The sequence below is a fragment of the Carassius auratus genome, unplaced genomic scaffold, assembly GCF_003368295.1.
Source record: "Carassius auratus strain Wakin unplaced genomic scaffold, ASM336829v1 scaf_tig00034822, whole genome shotgun sequence".
Taxonomy (NCBI): domain Eukaryota; kingdom Metazoa; phylum Chordata; class Actinopteri; order Cypriniformes; family Cyprinidae; genus Carassius; species Carassius auratus.
In genome coordinates this window covers 55,234-79,238 of record NW_020526179.1, presented here as the reverse complement: position 1 = coordinate 79,238, position 24,005 = coordinate 55,234, and the positions used below count along the sequence as shown (strand labels likewise).

Genomic DNA, 24,005 nt, shown 5'->3' with positions numbered 1-24,005 from the left:
CTTCCATTTTTGTTACTGCTGTCATCCTTTCAGCACAAAGGAGTGGCCCAGCCACACCCCTAACCCTCCTCCACCCTTTCTCGCTTTTCACTCTCCCTTTTTTTCCTCTGAACTATGTTTTGCGCATTGGTAAACAGTAATCTGAATCACTCACTCCACACCAATTAAACCTCTGCCAAATGCATCAAATGTGAAAGATTTGTTGAACTTCAAAAATACAAATATCTTAAAAAGTGTCTAGCCTTTTAGAATATTTTTAAGATGTTTGGGGACATGTAACTGCTAATATACAATATTATGGATTCATAATAACTCTTACAAGTAGATGATAAACTTCAGATTTAAAAAAAATTAAATAATAATTATAATATTAAATGTTGCTTTCACTTTTGGGAAGTCTTTCATGTGATATTTGTTAAACCCTAAGAAGTTTAATTTTAGAATAAAAGCACTCTAAGTAAACTGGATGAGTGTAAAGTTTCAGAGGTGAGATATCATCATATGGCATTGTCTGAGAATGACTTTGTCAGAGTCATGACGCATGGCCTTGTATGTCGTAATACCTGCCACAGGTGTGGCCGCTGACATGGGAATATGCCCTACAGGAAGAAGATCTCACTGCTTTTGAGAAGTATAAGTTTACAGCAGAATATGATTTGGAAGGATATCTCTGTGAATCATCAGAAACAAACAAACAAAAAAAACATAGACGAATCCTTATCAGTGATCACAGACAAGAAATGACGGATACAGACAGGATCTAAGCCTCAGTGCTCACTGCGGGGGAAAAAGCTTTATATTTTATTTAATTTTATACTTTTATTGTATATTGAAATAAATGTTTATCCTTCATGGTTGGACACTATATTATGTAAAAAAAAAAAAAAAAAAAAAATATATATATATATATATATATATATATATATATATATATATATATATACATCAAGGTCAAGGTCAAGTTTATTTATATAGCCCTTTACTACTAATAATAAAATATCAAAGGAAATCAAAACAAAAGTAATAAAATTAAGACAGGAACATCATGCAATATAAAACAATATAAAAAAAATTAAATATTAATTTAATAATTAATATCAGATTACACATGTGCCTGAGAAAAAAAAAAGTTTGTCTATAAAAGTATAGATATATTGTGTTCACTTTTTAATTATTTGATTGTATATTGAAATTGATATATTATGCATGTTTTAAATCTCATTTAAATGATATGCCATGATGAGCAACTGAAACGATCAGATTTCCACTGTAAGTGTTTTTGGTGTGTGTTTATCGGTAAAGTGTCCGAGGGTGCGGAGGTGTGGGGCTGGGTGTGGTGCTGGACTCGTGTAGTATCGGGGGCGGAGCTCTGGAGGAGACTTTGCCCTCTCTCCCCAAAGCACATTGTTCACCCTCATCTGAATGCGAGAGAAAGTGTCGCTCTCTCTGGAACTCTGTGCGCTGGGGAAAACTAAAAGACTCTTGGATCGCTGTCAGCAGCAGTGTTTGGAGACGAGCGTTTAAAGGTACATTTTTATATTTTATATTTGTGTATTAAATAAGGCAGCATTGTGTTTTCGTGTATTCGTTGTTAGTTAAACGTTATCCGTTTTTTAAATTCTTATTATTTAATTGTTTTTATCCAACATCGACCATACAAAAAGCAGCCATTACAATTTCGCGGATAGATCTCTTGGGAAAGTGGCGTAGTAATGTGGTGCTCTGGGTTATCGGTGTTGGTTTACCTACCTGTGCGATACTCGTTCTCACTTCCGTGTGTCTGGTTTCAGCTTATCCAAACTTTAAATGCATTTATTTCGCTACGTGATCGTACTTTAGTCGTAGTTTGTATAAACACTCAGCTGTAACCTAGGCTATATAAGTTAGGCGGGTGTGTTTTTACACTCCCAACAAAGAAATCCAAGCAATAACCCCCGCAGATTCGCAAATGTCAACTGCTGACATTAAACATACCTAACAGGCCTGTAAGTAAATATTAAATAAAAAATGTATGTAGCATACATGCAATAGAATTGAAAAGGGGAATAGTTCATACAGTGGTTAAGGTTATATTATTATTTACTCACTCTCATGTTTCAAACCTGTAGGACTGTGTTTCTTATGTGGAATACAAAGGGAGATGACAATCTCGGTTGGCTTAAATATGGACAAAATATGAAATAAATTTGCTTCGGTGATGGAAGTTTCAACAGTGTGTTAATTTCAAGATGGAAGATGGGGGGGGGGGTCAAATTTTCAAAATAATTTTAGAATTTCTTCGTCTAACTATAGCGCATGTAAGCTAAGTGTCAACCAACCAACATTTTAAACAAAATACAAACTTTTTTTATTTTTAAATGTGTAAATATATGATAAAAAATGACTACATACATTTTACCAATGGATTAATTTAACCAATACAGACAGTGATAGAGCAGCTGTTGCTCTTTTCTTCATGCAAAGACAATTTATGTCTAACTTTTGTATTTACTAAAACAATTTCTTAGTGTATTGTTAAAACTAATGTGTGAAACGTATATGTTCATCCATAGGATATAAATTATGGGAGAACTATCTCTTTAAGAGACCAGTCTTTCTCTTATGGGATTTTGTATCTGATTATTTTGTTTTATTATACAAAGCATAAAATGTTGATTTTGATGTGTACTGTTGATTATATAACCAGTGGATTATATAACCCAGCATGTTATGAATGCTGGTCTGTTGCCACACCTGTAACACCTTGCAGGTTGTTCAGTGTATAGTGAATTCAAACTAAAGTGTGTTATAGAGCCTGGTGTAGTCAAATGTGAAGAAATATATAAACCAAACTAATTCCTTTAACATGTCTAATTCATAAGTTATCATACCTCTGTCTTTGGCATTGTTAGTAGGGTCTTACGTGAGTGCATGTGTCTGGGTGGGGCGCTACCATGTTTTATTTACTTCCCAATGCGAGCAAGGCTGAATATCTGACTTCTCTTTAGTGATTTCAATCTGAAAAGATACGATACACAATCAGATCCATCTCGTAATTGAGTTTCTACTTTAGTAAGTAATTTTGAGTGTTTACAAAGTGTCAAAGAAATAATGTGCTTAATCTGCCTCAGAGGAAGCAATGTTCCTTAGGGTACACCCTTTCCTGTTTGTCTGGTTTGCAAGGAAGCAAAAAACCATGTCTTCTGTGAGTGGTTTATCTCTTAAAGAAGCATCTTAATTCCACTAAATTTAATGACATGGGTTTAGCCAGTGGTTTTGGCCCAGTTGAATTTCATTTGGATTTTGGATGGCATCACCATGCCCTACTGGCACACAGCACAAGGATGATTGTGAGACAAGAACACATTTTTTTTTCTCTCACTAACAGTATCTGAAAGAAATACGGCCAGACGAAGGACCATATGACAGTCTATTTATGTATATTTTGATGGGTCAGTTGTAGTAGATCTTAACAAAGACAGGATATGGCATTTGCTCTTTGTGGGAGTTCCTGAGTTGTGCGCATTAATAGTGCAGTCAGAGGCCAGCTGCTTGCTTTACTGTCCGACTGCCATTGGTTTTAGGATGAGATTTACAGCATTTGAGCACAAATCCCTGATATTGTCCTACATTAGGACAGCAAGGGGCAGCGTGATCCCCTCTTCATAAATACACTTTGAGAGGGGGCAAAAGAGATTACCCATAAGCACCGTTCGCTCAGAATCCCTATTTGCTTGTATTTTACAGTATTATTAAATCAATTAGCATCTTTATCTCTCTACCTTTCTGGATAATTCATGTCTGTAGTGTTTTATAGCTGTAGTCTCAGCATATGCGTCACAGAGTGTTCCTCTACACCCTCTCTCCATATCTGTAATCCCTAATGTGAAATGTATCTTTAATGAACGTGGAGTGAGATCCCTAGCTATATGAAATCTGTGGTGAATGACCAGCTGGCTGAGATGGATAAGATGGTCTAATGGTTTCATAATCTGTACAGGGCCAGGCCAGTTGTTCTTCAGGACTTTTTGAGGTTAATTGTGTTATAAACCTCGTTTATACTCGATGTAGAGGGCTGTTCACACCAAAGATGATAATGATAACTTTCGAGTGCTGCAGTGATGATGGTATTCTATGGATAAACCCAGAATTTAAACATTTTGTTCGATATAACAATAACCTTTGTGAAATTTGAAGCCTAAATAAGTCGACTACAGTCTTGGACTATAAACGAACCACATCATCACATGAACTTTCAGTCTTTAAGAACAGTTTTACTAATAGTTTTCCTCAGAAGAGTTTCCAAGAGTGAGATTATAAAAACTATGAGGCTGTAAAACTGGACTAGTTAGTAAATTAGTTAACCAGTTTGTAATGACAGTTAATGTCGCGACTGCATCTGTAGTCCCATTTAGCCTCTTGTTAGCAACCGCCTTTTTTCCAGACATGTAAAAGCTTTAATAAATATATTTTATGTCGTAGAATAACACGTGAAAAATATCTTGAGCTTGTGTTACCACACACCTTATTTCAGGCGTTTAACAAAAAAATCCATTGATTTCTGGAGGACAATGAAACTGGAAGTGCTAATGTTAACATGCTTCTGGGTTTTGGCCAGTAAAAATGTCATGCCTTTGAAGTTTAAACAATCATAATTGTATTAAAATTTGGACGTCCACCACACAACTATAAAGATAATGACACGGGAAGACTTCCATTTGAATTGAAAGCATTTCAAGTGGCAGAGGACGAAACTGCAGCCTGTGTGTATGATAAACAGAATATTATCATGTGTAGGTGTAGACACTAATATAGTTATCCTAAGATCCTGGTATTGTTTTTGGTGTGAATCAGTCTTAGTGCTCTGCCTTGATCCTTGAGTAGCATTGGTATAACTCAAGGATGTTCTGCACTTAATTACCTCTCTAAGATCTTTTTACACACTGCTATCTTTTCCATACTCTGTGCGGTCAGCTCCGCTCTCATGCAATATTAACAAAGCTCTCCTCAGATGTCAGTAAACACTCCCGACACCAGCAGAGACCTACTGAATTAACACTGAGCAGTCACAAAGGAGCATAATAGACCCTCTATCCCCTCCCCTTTGTTTTTTACAAAGTGGAAAGTGGAATTTGAGGAGTCAAATTACACACAGTATAAAAACTAACCTCAGACCATTATATCCGGACATACATAGTGAGTTTTACACTGTATAACATGAATAATTCAATGCTCCTGTGCTAGTCACTAGAAGAAGGAAGTTGCAAAGCCTAAAAGGGAAGTTCTAAATGTGCAAATTGTGTGTGATTTGATCGGCTTAATAAAGGATTTGGGTGATGTTCTGGGTGTGATACAAATAAAAAATGACATGTTACACGGTTCTGTATCAAGACCACTGTTCCTGTGAAGTAGGGAGCAGCTTTGCTCAACGTGAGTCAAACGTTGTGGGAGGGTCCGGGCATGTCTCATCAGGACAGAGCATTTCCACTCCTTAAATCAGGGCGAGGGAGGTGTAGCGGAACCAGGGAGAGGTGGAGAAAGGGGCCATTCAGGGAATGTTCGCACACCAGAGACAGACAATCTCAGGGTGATTAATAATCAGGGCCTCCGTTTAATTCTGTTTGGTAGTAAAGAACATTCCCATAGCTTTGTAATGGTGCATTTGACTCCTGTAGGTGACCTGAGTGAAAGATGAACAGAACTTTAGAGTTTAGTAGATAACAGTAGTGTACCAGCGAGTCACAACCCCTAAAGGGTTAAGAATATTATAGTTGTATTATAATAAATTATGACAAACCACTATTAAAATTCAGGCTGATACCGAAAAGCTAATTAAGTATAATGTTATAGACAAAACCTAATAAATGGTTGACAGTGATTAGTTAAAATCTTGATTAAAATCTATTATATGCTGATTTGTCTTAATAAATTGTTTCATGAAAAAAATGCTGACTATAATCAATCATTATGAATGCTAAGTAAATTTTCATCACAACATTATAATGTACATTATGGAAAATTGATTTTCATTTAGTGGTAGCTATATACCATTTCCAGTCTTTGTAAATTATGTGTGTGTATGTGTATATATATATATATATATATATATATTCAGGCTGATTAAATTAATTTGTGGCAGTAAGTGAATTTGCATCACAACATATTCATTTTGAAGTTTGGTAATAAAGATATTAAATGAATAAATTGTTAGTATTTTGCATCAGATTTGTATAATAAAATAATTTAAAAAAAGCCAGTAACCATTATGGTCTAGTTACATTGTGCATCTTTATATAAAGCCTAGTTTCTGTTTATTTTCTAGTTCAAGCCTAGTCTCTTTATAATGCAGTAGTCTAATTCAATCTCTTCTCCTGTCAAACATTAATCAGGTTGTCTCTACAATACTGTGGCATTCCTCCAAAACTTTCCAGATATATGCAGAACCAGCCAGGTTTCCTCCAGGACATCTCCGATCGATGAAATATTCAACGACTGTCACATTGGCTCAGTTGTGCTCTACAAACTCATGCATACCTATGATGAAGTAGCTTCCCTCCTTTCTGGGGAAGGAATGGCACAATAGGCTCAAATGACTACATTTATGATAACCACAGATACTCTGATGATTTGGCTTTATTCTATTTAAAATGATGCGTTTCAATAACCAGGAGGGGCAGATGTTGAAACTTAGCCCTAAGAATGCTGGTAAAATGTCAAACACTGATTTGGTCTCAGATAACGCCCCACTTACCGTTAAGAGCCTTTGCTAATGACTCAGACGAGAAGAGTCTTACAATAATAGGAATTGTTACTGTTGGTCCATCAAGCGTCAGGCAGTCACACAGCTGCCCACATTCAGTCAGCCGCTCCATTCAGATGGAAACACCTCTTTCATCTCAGCCGGCCTAAAACAGAAGAGGGATTATGGGATAGTGGATGTTAGAATATGTACATGATTCTGGAAATTAGACGTACTCACTCCTCCTATGGCGTATCTCTCAGTCCATCACGTCTAACTGAATGGAGATCTGAGGATGCGGCGAGCTGACCGACAGCATTTGCTAATGCCCTGTCTCTTACTCTGTGTTAATCTAAGCACTTATTGCAAGTGACACCCATGACCAAATGCCCACCATTTAGCTTTTAAACCATGTGAGTGCAACAGTATGGAGCATCTGCATTAACACAGATTTGCAGATTGTCTATGGCAAAACTGGATTGTTTCTAATGTGCAAATTGTCCTTGAAATTGCTTCATGCATTTATGCATTAAGAATTAAAAACAGCCAACTAAGTAGTCTAGATCTTTTAGTTTAAAAATTTTAGCCACAATACTTTGATTAGCATGCTAACCCATAAGACGGGTTGTATAAAAACATTTTAAGATGACTACAACCTACTTTTAGGGCCCCTTCACAGCAAGGATGTTAACTAACAATTTAAAATGTTAAAGTTATCGTTCATGATCAATTTATGACAAGTAACTTTGAAGATGTGCAGTTAAGTGTATTTCTAATATGCGTATCTGTTGTAATCATTTTCTTCCCTAGAAGTACATGTCATTTAATGCTGCTGCTAATGGTTTAGCTTGAGGCTGAAATATTGCAACCTGTTCATACATGCATGGATATCGCACACATCATCTGTTTTAAGAGGAATTTACCTTCTGCTGCGAACTAACCGTGATTATATGTTTGTCTCATAGTTACCTTACAAGATGCGTGTTTTACTACAGTGCTGTGCAACATGAGTTTGTGTTGATTGGCCACAAGGTATCCGTGTGCATTCCTTGGTTATGTCACGTCTAGATTATTGTAATTCTTTGCCTTTTGGTCTTCAAACTTCTTACATAAGCTGCAGTTGGTACAGAATTCATCTGCACAAATTATTACTAGATCACCTCATGTAAAGCATATTTCACCTGTTCTTTGCCATCTGCACTGGCTTGCGGTCAAATATCGTGTCAACTTCAAAATGTAGCTTCTTACCTACAAACTCTTAATAATCTGCCTCCTTCTTATCTTTCTGATCTTCTTCAAATTTACACTCCTGCACGGACCTTGAGATCCTCTTCATCTGTTTTTTCTGATTCAACCACATAGCAATTAGCAAATGCATTAGCCAAGCTATTAAAGCTATATATTATTGTTTAGTAAATTTCTGTAGTAGGATGAATGACGTTGATGTTGGACAAATTGTTCAATTTCATTATATGCCTTGCAAACTGTCCTCTCTAATAGCTATCCATTATTCCGAGGGTGTGCAGCTGTAGTCAGAAAGCTACATTATAACTCGCTGAGTTCATTTGACTTCCTACGATTACTGTTTAATTGGATGTGCAGGTTGATGGATCTGCATTTTGAGAGGCCTGTGTGTGCATTTCTGGGGTTAGAGAAATCGGCGGGCCCGAGCCTGTGCCGACCACCTGCTCGCCCACTTGCTGTCCTTAGCGGAAGCAAGCTGAGCGTCTGGGGAGATCTCAGACACAGCAGGCTCTTAGCAGTATGGGCTCAGCTGGTAGCATTCAGGTCACAAAGTCATTAACGGTGTGTGTGTGTGTGTGTGTGTGTGTGGGTGGGTGGCTTTGGATTTCATACTACTGAATTAAAGCTGTGAGGCATAGAAGCACTATAATCTCCGGAGACTGACTCTAAAACCAAAATGGCTGCTTTCTGGCAGTAATTCAAATGTAAATGTGGTAATGGCTCATTATGGTCACTGTAAAAATAAAGCCTGACCGCAGCCTGAGTATACTGTGATATTATGATGAACGTTATATTCGATCTTTGTCTTCGTAGTAAAGCAGAATAATAATGTTGGTTTCAGATGATTTTGAAAAACTTGAATTCAGCTTGGTTAAAGAAACATTTTTTTATTTCATGGCTCCAAAATGTCTATGAATTCTTTTGCACCTCAAATAGATAAGTTTAAAATTTTGGAATGAAAGTTTGGAATTTTAAGAGCCTTACTGACGATTTTTGACCTTCAAAAAATGTATATATATATATATATATATATATATATATATATATATATATATATATATATATATATATATATAATATTAAAATACATTTCTATAATACCTTTACAATAAGAAGCATTACAATAAGCACCAACACAAGAATAAATACCATAATTAATATAACAAAAATATTTAAAATGACATCCATTTTATAATGTACAATACAAGAAGATAAATCCAATATGCATAAAATGCATGTATGTTGATTTTATTAGTATAGAAATTAATATCAATAGCTTTAAATTTGTGCATATTGCATTAATGAATTTTGAAATGCATAAATAGATAGAACATCATATCATTGATGTAGATGTTATCAATTCTGCAACACTATTAAAAAGCCTTTATCATATATAATAAAAGAGGTTATCTTGGAGCAGAGGACCTCACACACCTGAGTCATATCAGCAGCACTCCCTGTGTCCCGAGGGCAGGGCAGTGAGCGAGATCATGGCGACTGCACTGTCAGTCCTCAGTATTGTTCTGTGAATGAGCATCATCAGCACATCTGATTCTGACATTCTTTAGCTGTCAGGTCATGTGAGAGCGAGTCGGGGAAATGGGACTGATTGAGAGAAACAAAGTGATTTTGTGCACATAAGCTAAAAAGGATAAATGGTTCTGCAAACAAGTTCAAAGTTTCTTAATTTGTCCAGATACTGTGTTTTTTTTTCTACTTTTGAACTCATGCACTTAATTATTTTTGAAGTTCTTAATTAAATTGATAATTACGATTAACGATAAAGATAATTGGCATAATTTTTACATGAAAATGCAATTTCAGTTTTTCTGCTTAAAAATTTCATATTTGATACAATGTGTTACTTGCTATTTCTTTGCAATTCTTTTTTCTTTCTCAGTACACTTTATTTTCTAGGCAAATGTTGTGAAGGCAAATTTACTTTTAACATTTTAAGCTATTTATTTTAATTTACGGTTTAGCATTTTATTATCATTAAATTGGTTTATCACCCACAACATGAAGATAATTATCAACTTATTGTTATAGCACACAATTTTAAAACTGGTGCATTCCAATGTTTTGATTTAATGATTTAATTTGGAATGCTTCAATGTTAGTACCACACGAGACAAAATGTTTTGTTGTATTTTTTCATCAAATTTTACTTTTAGTTTGCTCCATTTTTATATATATATATATATATATATATAAGACTCTAATATAAAAAGGTTAATGAAGCAGACAAATGGTAAAAATACACCAGAATCAAGTGTTGACATGTAACTATATGTCAGTACATGACAGAAAGTCATTGAGAGGGTGTGTATTAGAGAAGGTGTTTGGGAGAGCAGTGTAGCACAGTAAGCACACAGTGGACTAATGTGGAATGTCACACTAGGATTAGAGTTTTGCGATGTGTCATATCCACAACCTGTTCTGATTCCTCACAGCGTGAGTCAAACAGATCCCAGCCTCGTAAGCTGTCGGAGGCGCTGGGTCCATTAGGCGGGGACAGTAGGTGGAGCAGGGCAGGGTGGGGGAGGGCGATTATTCTGAAGGGCGTGTGACATTCCTTGCTTGCTTTTCTCCGTGTGAAATCAGATGCACAGTAATAAACTTGTACTTATTAACTACTCATCATCCAAACTGTGTGTGAAGTCCAAAGTAGAGACTACAGTACACACCTCATATCAGCAGTGTATCAGTGGTGCATCAATCATTTCCCTCTCACACTGCACACTAGATACTGTGGTATCTACAGTCCAAGTAACATACATACATGTGTTTGTGTGTGTATATATATGTGTATGTGTATGTGTTGGGTCCAAGTCATTAACCCTTTCTCTGCCATTGACAGAATTTCCCAGCTTTCCATGTAGGGGGCGCTGTTACATCTTCTGTGGTAATAAATATCTGGATCAAAACATGGTGAAGAAGCTGAAAAAGCAGAACATGTAAGCAGACGCACATGCAAAAAACACGGCCGTCAAACATTAAACCGGCATATAAATCAAAACCACATGAAATGTCGACCCAGGAAGTGATACAGGACTGTGAAGCTTTGGGAGTGTTGATGGAAGCCATCGACATCATTCTGATTCCGATCCAAATGTAGTCTATATATTTATTATTATTACAATTACATTATTGTTGCTTTTGTTAAAATAATAAAAAGACGGTCACAATATAAATATTCTGATTTTTCCCCCAGTAGTCTGTTTAGTTCAAACAGTTATGAATATTTTTGCATTTAGCCTAGATACAGAAGAACTTTGCCTGTTGAATATTAAAAACAAATGAGCAAACAAAAAAATCTGGATCTCCGTGTCTGCCATGCAAATCAACTGTTCCTGCTCATCTCCAGACTGCATCTCTTCTCTCCACTTTCCCTAATTGCAGGTTCAGTTATTATTAGATCTGTTAACATTAATAATTTTATAGTTAGATTTTTGGAGGGATCAAACTATAACACCATCAGACATGAGGTGATTAAAAGTATCTTTTCCATGTAGTTTTTGTCATAACCATCATCAGCAATAAACGACATGGAATTCTATTTTAGAAATGGTTTTTATTTTCTGCGACATCGCGGCAGGAACAACGTACAAAATAATACAATAATCTCTAATGTCTAATGTGACTTTGAATATTATTTTGCTTTATCTTTGTAGCCATAGTGAAAGCAACAATAGATATTTTACCTCAGATTTGAAAATAAATTACCGTAGGCTAAAGCAAACTTACGTTAAAACTGTGAACTCACTGCGAACCAACATCCATAACACAAGAAGGAAAATTTTGGCTGTCACATTGTATATCTACACTGGACGCGACAAAGCATTGCAAATCATTTGAACTTTGTGTCAGCACGTCATAAATAGAACGAGTCATCTGCGTCGCATCCAGTGTAACAGCATCATTGATTTTTAATAAGTTATATTGTAGTCCGGTGTAGACACGATGTAAGTTAATGTCACTTTCTGATGATGCACCTGTTGAAGAGCCCTGCTATAGAGCTGCTGAACTAATGCATGTTTGAAAACAAAATGTCTGCGCAATTGATTCTCTGATGCATAAGGTCTATAATATAATACTAACTTTAGTTGTTGTTTAAAAGCAGAGGTTCTGTTTGACATATTGCATTTTCAGAATATTGCCATGAAAGTTTTGTGGAAATGCTCAAAATTGCTAGTGGTTGCTGTAATTCCAGTTTCCAAATTCCAGAGTCTGGTTTCATACGTAATTGCAGTCCAAGTCCCGAGTCTGCTGGGCGGTCGCTTACTGCCTCAAGTCAAGAGCCCACTGCTGGTCTTAGTCATATCTCAGGTTCTTTCAGATGTAAATCTGTCAGATTTTGAGTGTGTCACTAATTGTGTGATTGACCTCACCCTTTAACACAGACCTAGTGTCTGCCTGCAGGTACGCACTAAGACCAACTGGAATTGTTTGGTCAGCGACCAAAATCAGTAAGGTGTAAAGTTGATCGCAAATGCCATCTCGCCTAATCTGTCATAATCTGCTATGTTTTATTGAGTGTTTCATTAACGTACCCAAGTGGGTGTGTAGATGTGATTGTGTAGTTCACTAGACTGGGAGTTTGAGAAAACACCCACACCCAGTGTTCACACAGACACTTGCTATCGTTCACCTGCAGGGCTGGCGGGACTCGCTGCGTGTTGCGTTTTACGTGTTTTGACAGGTTTTTGACTTGGTTACACCCAGTTAGGTGTGTCCTGTTGTGAAGGGAGTTAAACACACAGGATCTTTAGCTATATGCAAAACCTCTTACTATGACCTTGAAGTAAAACTAACTCTAAAGAACCATTTCAGTGATGTGTAGTAACACGAAAAGACTATTTGTGTCGGCGCTAGGCACATTTTGGCAAGAATAAATAACCACAAGCTTTACAAACCAACTGACATCTGCCTAGTATTGCTGTTGTGCGGTTTAGAAAAAATGTTTGCTAAAAAACTCTGTTCTTCGTGGCAGCAAAGCAGCATGTGTGTGCGTGTGTGTGTGTGTGTGTGTGTGTGTTGCTGTGTTCACACTCTCTTCAAGTGGCAACATGCAAGGCATTCAAAATATGTGTTCAGGCTGTTCTCATGATGTTCTGTAAAGTGCGGCACATGTATTTTTCAGAGGCGGTGATTGTTTTTTGTTTTCATGATTGTTTGTAGGGCTGTGGCCAGGCTTCCTGCTGGTCGGGAAATGTCAAGCCTCTGATTACGTGCATTTTTAAAAGTTTATTGGAATGAATCCATGAAAATACTTCACTGTGCATTTTAGGTGCGCTGTTAATTCATACTAATGTTTTATAATTTAAATATTTTACTGGTGTTCATTGGCTCTTCTAATAAACCAATCAGGTTATTATTTCATGATGCCAGTCCTTGATAGGTCCCACCTCTTTTAAGAATATAAGCAGAATAAAACAGCTGTCATGAGTGCTGGGATGCCCATGTCAGGTCTTTTTTGCTTATTGGCAATAAACATATAGTGTTTTTATTTATTGTTATTATACTTTCTATCAGAATTATTCTGCTGCTTTAAAAATGTTTTATAATTAATAATCATCTATTACAGTTAGTGCTTATACATGTATAATTTTTTTTCTTTTTATAAAATATATATAAAATATAATATATATATATATATATATATATATATATATATATATATATATATATATATAATTATTATATATATATATATATATATATATATATATATATATATATATATATATATATTATATATATATATATATATATATATATATATATATATTATACATTTATCCAGAAAATAAGAAACATTTATTTATTATAGATAAATAAATAAAAATGTATAAATAAATATTTAATTACAAATAACGAATATGAAGTTAGGCTTTTTTATTGGCTTAACTGGAAAATCATAAACTATATTTATTACTAACTATATAAAAATAAATGCATAATTTTATTTCATTTTTGTTAAATGCTAAATGCTTTTATCTGGTTACTCTGAAATAATATTTACCGATAATAATTTATAATCACAATCATATTGGTTGAACATCAAAAAATTTGATCTCTCCTCTCTGTGTTTTTTATTTACACTTGGTCATTTTATGTATTATAACTATCGAGTCATGTTAAAAAAAAGAGTGCAAATACCCTTCAAGACACTTTCTAGATCTAATCAAACTACTTGAGGAGGTTGTTTGAGGTGCATACAAGACCTGACTCGACCAAGAGTAAAGGCATCTGTTTTTTGTTTTTTTTTAACTCCTCCCAAACAGATATTTGCATGTAACACAGGAATAGGAATAAATCTGATGATTTATGTCTGTTTTATGGGGGCACATTTATGTGGGCAAGTGTTGATCAAATGTTTATACCATATCAGATAGAATAAAAATCTATATTAACCTGTCTGATAAATGCTCTTCTTCTCCTGCGGGGTTCAAAGGTTTTGGTTGGACACAGTCAGAATGTGCTATAAAAAGAGCAAGAGAAATGGAGGATGTACTGTAGATTACCTGAAGAAGGGTTGGAGAGAAATAATTGATAACGTGAGAGGAAGAGTTCAAGTGAAGTCAAGAGACTACAAGGTGCAGATAAAAGTGAAAGAAGAAAAAGTGATTCATTCAGTCTGTCTTGCTTATTTTGAGAACAAGGTCCTCTTTTTAACTTCTGAATGGATTTTAAGAAACATACTTGTCCAATTTAGAGCGTTTGTCTGAAATGGACAGTGTAGTTGTGTGTTTAAATGTGTGAGAGCTGGACAAAGACGAGGGTTTGGTGTGTAGGGGTGTGTGAATGTTGAAACACGCAGAGCCAGTTTTGTGAGGTTGTTGTGCTTGCAATCAAGCATTAGCTCACACGCCTTGTTTGAGAAGCCAAGGGTCAAAAACTACCGCTGACATTTCCCCATCACTACCGCCCGCCCTCCTCTCCTCTCCCATGATCCTTTGCACCAGTTTCGATTGCTTGTGTTTGTTTGAACTCCAGTTTATAATGCTGTTTTGTCCTGCTGACCAATAACAGATCACAGGAGCTCTTAGTTACAGTTTTAATGTTTGGTACAATGATTGACACAAGTCAGTTTTAATATGTGTTTTTTTTTCTCGTTTTACAGGTTTTACTTTTGGACTGTTTGGTTTGAGTCCAGGAAGCCAAAATGGAAATGCACAGTAAGTAGATGCTATTGTCACATTATTAAAACTCTTTGTGATGCACATAATCCAATTCATATTCTCATGTTATGACCGATAATCACTAAACGGTGAGGATTTGAATCTATTTATATTGACCATTTTATGTGAAAAAGAAAATGAAAGACATAAAACATTGAAAGCGTAACTTTAATTGCTGTACGTATGCTGTAAGTGGATATACATTTTATTCATTTGCATTTATTTACTCCACTGTATTATTTACTTAATACCTTAAAGATGCATTTAAATTGAGCATTAGTTGATGGCAAAAAAAGGCTAAAAATAAAGGAAAGTTAGCATGCACAACTAAATAACTGATATTTAATATTGTCTAAAAATCTTTCAAATAGTGTTAATAATACTGTTAATACTAATGAAATGCCCAATCAGTTTTAACAGTTCTTTATGAGTTGGATTGTTGTGCTTTGTAATGCATGTTTAATAGCTTTGAGGTCATCTGTCCACCATTTTCCATGTTTCAAGTTGTGCTTGATTATAATAGTAAGTGTTCACTGGGTGTTTTGATGAACCGGAGACAACAGATCAATTCAAACTGCTGTTGTATATGTGTGTATCAGTGGCAGAAGCCCCAGGCTCAATGAAGGTCACAGAGTGGCAGCAGTCGTATTATGGGACAGATTCAGGCATCCAGTCAGGAGCCACTACGGTTCGCTCAGATGAAGATGGAACAGAGTACAGCAGCAAGAAATTCACCTACAGCGCCACATTCACAGAGAACCCTGCAGGTGAAGAACCTGTCACGAACTAGAACAGTTTATCATGATCATTTAGCATGATTATTGCCATTTAAGATTGTTACATTTCATCAGAACAAGAAGATTTGGTCACAGTACGCAGCGCAAGAGTCACATGACAAAAACAACAACAGACTGGCTCTATTACACTTTTATTTGAGCAGAATATCTCTAAGATCTCTAAACTTTGACTTTAATGTCTGGTGGTTTTGTCAGCTCAACTGCACTTTTTCCGAATTGCAGTTAGCGTGTGTGCATGGTTTCCTGGGTAGAAGAAGATTAGGTGAATCACTGGGCTGAAAATGTATCGATTTAAAGGGTTAGCTTATCCAAAAATGAAAATTCAGTTATAAATTACTCACCCTCATGTCGTTCCAAACCTGTAAGACCTTCGTTCATTTTTGGAACACAAGATGTTTTTTTTATAAAATCCAAGAGCTTCTGATCCTCTGTAGCCAGCAACACAACTATCATGTTCAAGAGCCAGAAATTTAGGACAACTTACAAGTTTGGAATGAGTAATTAATGACAGAATTTGTATTTTTGGGTAAGCTAACCCTTTAAGAGAGAAACTCCGATTGGGGGATTTAAACTCTTGTTATCTGGCAACCCGCACCCATGAAAGCTTGTGGAGGCTTGTTGCCAATGCAAGATAATGCAGAGGCCAAATAAAAAAAACATTATAAGTATAAATAATCAGCAAACATGATGCCTAATAAATAAAGCAGAAATTGTTTGTTCATGTGTTCATGTTTATAGATTAAAATATGGTTTATTGTATACTGTACATCAAGACTATTATGTAGCAAGTTTTCTCTTATCATTTCTACCAATTGCCTTTGCCGGGATCCACAGTATGGTGATTTATTTCAAATTCTTTTCCACCAAAATAAGCATAGAAACTTGAAAACGAGTTAGTTTACAGTTCTCTAAACTATAGTTCACTCTCTCCTGTAGACGTGGAGTCTCAATATAACATGACTCGGGCCCAGCGCATACGAGCGGCCATGTTTCCTGAGACAGTGGAGGGAACGGCCGTCCTTTCCACACAGATGGATCCGTCCCAGCAGACCAATGTACAGAAGCTGGCCGAACCGTCTCAGCAGCTCAAAGCCGCCATCATTCATCTCATCAACTACCAGGACGACGCCGAACTCGCCACCCGTGCCATTCCAGAGCTCACCAAACTCCTCAACGATGAGGACCAGGTACCTCGCTGCTCGTGTCCAGTATTCATTCCCTGCTTTTTCTAGAGTATCTTCATGTCCTGACCTCTGACCCTCTCTCTTGGCTTCAGACCGTGGTGAATAAGGCAGCAATGATCGTGAACCAGCTGACCCGCAAGGATGCGTCCCGCCGGGCTCTGATGCAGTCTCCGCAGATGGTGGCCGCTGTGGTGAGAGCCATGCAGAACACGTCTGACATGGAGACGACCCGCGCCACAGCCAGCATCCTGCACAACCTTTCACACCAGCGCGAGGGACTGCTCGCCATCTTCAAATCAGGAGGCATTCCCGCTCTGGTGCGCATGCTGAGGTGAGAGAGCCACACTCAAGTAAAGGACTAGCTCACCTGAGAATTAGACTCTTGGTTTCATTCTTTCCAAAAATGGCTAAGTCAGACTGTTCATTTTTAGGGTAAACTAAGTGAAAATAAAACCTGATTTATTAAACTTTCGTATATGTTCACTCTAAACTAAAGCTGTGTTAATGTATGCACTTATTGCACATAACACGTTTCTTTCAGTTCACTGCATGCATTTCATTACAAATGTGTGATTTTAGTGTTTTATTTGATACTTCGATATTCCTAATTATGAAATTAATATTAGCACTTGATTTGAAATTAGACAGTGATTTATGTTTCAGTAAGCGCAAAAAATCTGTCTAAAAACATTAAAAATGATTTAATACCAAGCTCAGATGTTCTGCTTTTTGCATTTTATTGATGAACTAAAAATCTAATTTAAACAAAATAGGGTAAACGATTAATTTTTGTAAAAAAATGTAAATAAAAACTTGATTCATAAGACCTCCATGTCGTATTCATGTCACCCTAAATTAGAGCTGTATTAATTTATGAATTTATTGCACATAACAACAGATTTCTCTTATTTGATTCGATGCATTTCATTGCAAATGTGTGCGTTTATGTACATTATCTGAAACATGGATGTTCCTAATTAGTAGGGAATTACTCCAGCGCTTGATTTGGAAGTAAATTGAGATTTAATTTATATTTCAGTAAGGTGCAAAAATGTAATGTCATTTTTATTTATTTATTTTTTGATAAACTTTTAATTGAAAGTAATGATTTTAAAATGTTTTGATTTATTGCACATTTTTACATTATTAGGATATTCTTAATTTATTAGGAAATTAGCAATAAACCACTTGAACTGAACTTCCAACCCGTTTGTTTTGTAGCTCTCCGATGGATTCGGTTCTTTTCTATGCCATCACCACCCTGCACAATCTGCTTCTGCATCAGGAGGGAGCCAAGATGGCGGTGCGTCTGGCAGACGGTCTGCAGAGGATGGTTCCCCTGCTGAAGAAAAGCAACAACAAGTTTCTGGCCATCACCACAGACTGCCTACAGCTGCTTTCCTATGGCAACCAGGAGAGCAAGGTGCTTATTTTCAAATGACAAATAAATCTATTAGTTGTTGATTTCCTGTTTCTTGTTAAAATGTGTTGAGTTTTTATTTAAACTTGATGATGTGTTGTGTTAACATCAGTGTGATTGTCTCTCAGCTAATTATCCTGGCTAACGGTGGCCCTGAGGGTCTGGTGAACATCATGAGGACCAGTAACTATGAGAAGCTGCTGTGGACCACTAGCCGTGTGCTCAAAGTGCTCTCAGTCTGTCCTAGTAACAAACCCGCTATTGTAGATGCTGGTAAGTCAAATTGGATATAGTTATTAGTGTGTTTAATTAGTTGTGCTTAAAGTTTGCTTAAGGCACACTTACTTTTAATTATACTAATCCACTATGGATATTAATGATAGTTGAAATTTTGTGGCTTTCTGACCAAAAAGGCTCAATTATTAATTGTGTGTGTGTGTATGTGTATATATATATATATAATTTTTTTTTTTTTTTAGTTTTTTGGTAATCTATAGTTACATTATTTTTTTTTTTACTTCACTTTTTTTTTTTTTTTGGTGCTCCCAAGTTAAACTAAATTAAAATGAGAAATATTAATTTGGCAATATACAGTTAGTTTTTTTTTTAATTATGTTTTAAGAAATATTTAAAAATATACATTTAAAATTATATTTTTTTTTTAAATATTTTTTTCCATTGACATTTATTTTATTGACATTTTTATGGTTTTAGTTAACTATAGTAACACTGCTAATCACAAGTGTATCTAACAATCTCTCTCAGGAGGAATGCAGGCTCTTGGTAAGCATCTCAGTAAGAACAGCTCTGGTCAGCGTCTGACGCAAAACTGCCTGTGGACCTTGAGAAACTTGTCAGATGCTGCAACTAAACAGGTCAGTTTATACATCTAACACCATCTTAATTTTTTGTTGTTTTGTTCATATTATACATGCAAAGAATTTCCTTCTTTGCATGTATAATATGCATCAGACCAACACATGCTCGCTCTCTCGCCCCCTGCAGGACGGTATGGAAAATCTGCTCCAAGTGCTGGTCGGCCTGCTGTCCTCTGATGACATCAACATGCTGACCTGTGCCACAGGCATCCTGTCCAACCTCACCTGCAACAACACACGCAACAAAACACAGGTGACCCAGAGTAACGGCGTGGAGGCTCTGATTCACACCATCCTGAGGGCCGGATCAAAACAAGACGTGATCGAGCCAGCCGTCTGCGCCCTGCGTCACCTGACCAGCCGGCACCCGGAGGCCGAGGCCGCGCAGAATGCCGTTCGGACGTATTACGGCATCCCAGCTATTGTCAAAACTGCTCAATCAGCCCTACTACTGGCCAGTCATAAAGGTAAGTGAAAGAAAAACAGACAAAACGGGACTAATTAGTGCCTTAGTGAGCAATCGGTCGGTTTGTAAACTACCCAAGAAAGAAAAAATCCTTTTTATCAACCTGTTATTCATTTGTAAAAGTTTTTAGATTTATTTATTTTTTTTATTTTATCATTTTTTATTTGTTCATACATTTTTATTTTGCTTTACAGTGGTTTTGGACTTTATACTGACACCTATTGGTGTGGATGAAGCATTACGCAAAGTGAAAAATAGTTTAACTTTTTTGGGGGACGTACCTGAAGGGTCCATATGTAATGTAGAGTGCAAAAACATGTAATTTTTAATCAAGGTTTATTCATTTTGTAACAGGGTCACTGCTTTAATTTGCCATTCAAAGGCTCACCCTAAGTTTGTCTTCATCACAGGCTGTGGTTGGTCTGATCCGTAACCTGGCGCTGTGTCCCGCCAATCAGACTCCTTTGAGAGATGCCGAAGCCATTCCCAAACTGGTCACTTTGCTTACGAAAGCTCATCAAGATGCACAGAAACACGGTTCATCTGCTCAACAATCATACCAGGTATGAATTCCTCACTGGTCAAAAACATTTAAAAAAAAAAATTATACTGTAGTACAATTCCTGAATGAATGATTTTTCTTTTTGGTGAATGTAAAACACGTAGCTCAACCAGAGTAGTCCATTTCCTGAATGTATTACTCTTAACGAGTCGGTGGTTTTTAGAGAATCAATAACATGTAGTGCAGTTCCTGAACGAATGACTAATGATTTGAATCCTTTTAGTGAATCAACAACATATGACAACAGTGTAGTCCAATTCCCAGCCGAAATACTCTTTGAGTTGGGTCTTTGTAGTGCAGCTTTCACCAACCTCTGAATGAGGTTTGAATCCGTATATATATATATATATATATATATATATAATATATATATATATATATATATACTTTGTATCAGTGTATATATACAGTATATACTGACTAGTTGTTCATATGATTATATGTAGTTAAAGAGGTTTCTTAAATAATTATATTATTCCTTAAGGGATACCCCACTTCAAAATGAAAATTTTGTCATTAATCACTGTTACTATGCCATAAACTGCCAAGTAAATTACACTGTCAAGGTCCAGAAAAGTATGTCATTGTCACAATAGTACATCTGCCATCAGTGTTTCAATCTGAATATTATGAAGCGATGAGAATACTTTTGTATGCGAAGAAAACAAAAAAAATTACTTATTCAACAATTAGTCGTCTCTGTCTCTCCACATCACCCTAGCTCCATTTTGGAGAACATCCGCTGAACACAAACTGCGTAAACTATTCTGTGTCAGCCGCGACACAAGGATATGTTTTCTACATGTATTAACGCTTTGATTTGAATGAAAACAGTGCATCCGTGCAGCTGAACAAATCATTAATAGAATTGTGAAGTAACTAAAACCATTGTGAGGAATCAAAACCAAAATTCTCTACAATTTCCATTCTTTATACAGAATACAACGTATAGACTACTATTTTGTCATTTAATTAACGAAATGTCCTTTTCTCTCTCTTTCTCTTAGGATGGAGTGAGAATGGAGGAGATTGTGGAGGGCTGCACTGGTGCTCTTCAAATCATGGCCAGAGATCCTGTTAACAAAGTCAACCATCGCCAGCATGGACACCATTCCTCTGTTTGTCCAGGTACCTCTTACATCTTTCCACAGTATTGTGGGTGTTTTCATGCATGTGTATAAGAATGGGATTGTACAGTCTTTTCCCTCCATCTGACATAGTCAGTCTGTAATAGACATCTGATTTCTGCCGCTGCAGCTGTTGTATTCTCCACTGGATAACGTCAAGCGTGTGGCAGCTGGAGTTCTGTGTGAACTGGCTCTGGACAAACAGTCGGCTGAGATCATTGATTCGGAAGGAGCCAGTGCTCCTCTCATGGAGCTCCTTCACTCCAGCAACGAAGGGATCGGTGAGTCCGAGAGAAGCATCCAAATATGGCAAAAAGATTAGAAAACTCTAGTGTGCATGTGTTCTATCAAATGTATAAAAAAACCTATGCATTCACATCAACACTGATGTATAATTTGGACTTAAGTGCAAGGGTGTTTTGTTTCTTTCAGCCACCTATGCTGCTTGCGGTTCTCTTCAGAATTTCTGAGGACAAAAACCCAGACTATAAGAAACGAGTTTCAGTGGAGCTCACGCACTCGCTCTTCAAACACGACCCTGCTGCTTGGGAGATGGTGAGTTTGCCCCCTGGTGGTGTGGAGGTTATTTAGTGTGTTGTTTGAACACATTGCACATGAAATTGCATTGGCAAACCATTTTAATTCAGACATTGTATTATATCTGATCCAAAAAAAATGGCGTTCATGGTAAGATATTTTTATAAGGAAACTGCGGATAATTCTTTCGAAACCCGTATCCTCCACTGAATAAAAAAATTAAAAAAGTATTTGTGACTTTTCATATTGCAATTCTAACTTTTTTTCTCACAATTGTGAGATACACACTTGTGAGAAATGAAGTCAGAATTGCAAGATATATATATATATATATTTTGCAATTCTGACTCTATTTCTCGCAATATCGAGTTTATATCCCACAATACTGACTTTTATATATCGCAATTCTGACTTTCTCCCAATTCTGAGAAAAAAGTCAGAATTACAAGATGTAAAATTAAAATTGCAAGAAAAAAAGGTAGACTTGTGAGATAAAAAGTCGCAATTACCTTTTTTATTTTTAGTTATGTGTTGGCCTGATACATTTCTTGGTTTAAGGCCCATTCACACCAAGCACTATAACTATAAAGATAATGATAAAGATATAGTTCTATAAATCGTTCTCAATATTAAAGAATAGCAGAGTCCACACTATAACATATAACGATAAAGTCATAGAGAAACGGTATCGTTGGAATCATTTTCAGAACGATTCTTTTTCAGCTGATGAACGATACAAACATTGACATCCAATCAGAATCCATCCTGCTAAAATGAGATTGAGAATTTAAAGCGGCAGAGGAATGTGCGCTTATAATAAACAGACGATATCGTTCACTTGTGTGGACGCTAATATCGCTATCGTTCTTGGTGTGAACAGGTGCTTTAGAGATCAAACATTTTAATCTGTAATTGTGGCTATGAATGAAAAAATGGGTACAATATATTTTTGCTTGGTTTAGTTTTATAATTTTTGTTGGTTCGATATACTATTATTGTAAATATATATATATATATATGTGTATGTGTGTGTATGTGTGTGAGATAATGGATTTACTGTCCCTAATTAAGCTTCTTTTTTTAGAATTTTAGGCTCATTTTATTTGGTTTAGACTTTAGTATGAGTAGAGTCTAGCATGTTGTCTATTATACATTCAGATGCCATGTTTGATTTCTATGTTTATTGTAAAGCTGACATTAAAGTTGGCAGTCTTAAGTACAGTACATTGACATAAATCCCAACAAATGAGAGCAAGTTTCTTGACAATATACTTGTTGCATTTTAGGCACACAACACCATGATGGAACCAGGTCTTCCAGAGGATGGTTAGTATATCATCTCTCTCTATCACCATGATTTGGCAGCTAATTATTTCCATGTCTGGCAGTTATGTCTCTAACATGGTCTGCAGAGACCATAACAGTATGCAGATAGCTAACTTTTTGCAATGTTGTCTCGTGCAGAGCTTGATGGATACGGCCCTGTGGGATATCAAGGATACCCTGACGGCATGCATATGGACGGTATGCAACTAGATCCAGAAATGCCAGAGGATTTTGTGCAAGGCATGACTTACAACTCCATGCCCAGAGGCTACCCAGAGTTCTAACAGGTTAGTACTGCTCGATTACACCGTCTGTCCTTCAAATATTTAAAAAGTATTTGTCGTATGTGATAAAATCTGCATTAAACCGAGTGTTGTGTATTTATTTTACAGCCACTGACAGAGGGTTATGAAAAATACAAGCGACAGACACTCCTGGCGGTTTTGTTTTCGTCGCTGGATGCCTGTGGTCCATTATTGGCAAACACTCACTGACACTGCTGTAATATATGCAATTCTCACTGTGCTGCGAGAGGCAGAATCGAGCACGACTTTAACCTGC

At 36.3% G+C, this 24,005-nt stretch overlaps 1 long non-coding RNA gene and 1 pseudogene across 1 annotated transcript in view; one reads left to right on the top strand and one right to left on the bottom strand.

Annotated features, from left to right (window-relative positions):
• Positions 1 to 2,201, bottom strand: part of LOC113081663 (uncharacterized) — a 21,894-nt gene extending 19,693 nt beyond the window's left edge. Inside the window, exon 1 of the long non-coding RNA XR_003282256.1 lies at positions 1,750 to 2,201. This is a non-coding gene — a long non-coding RNA (uncharacterized LOC113081663). The remainder of the gene's footprint in view (positions 1 to 1,749) is intronic.
• Positions 1,368 to 24,001, top strand: LOC113081660 (junction plakoglobin-like; annotated as a pseudogene).
• Positions 24,002 to 24,005: the final 4 nt, after the last annotated feature.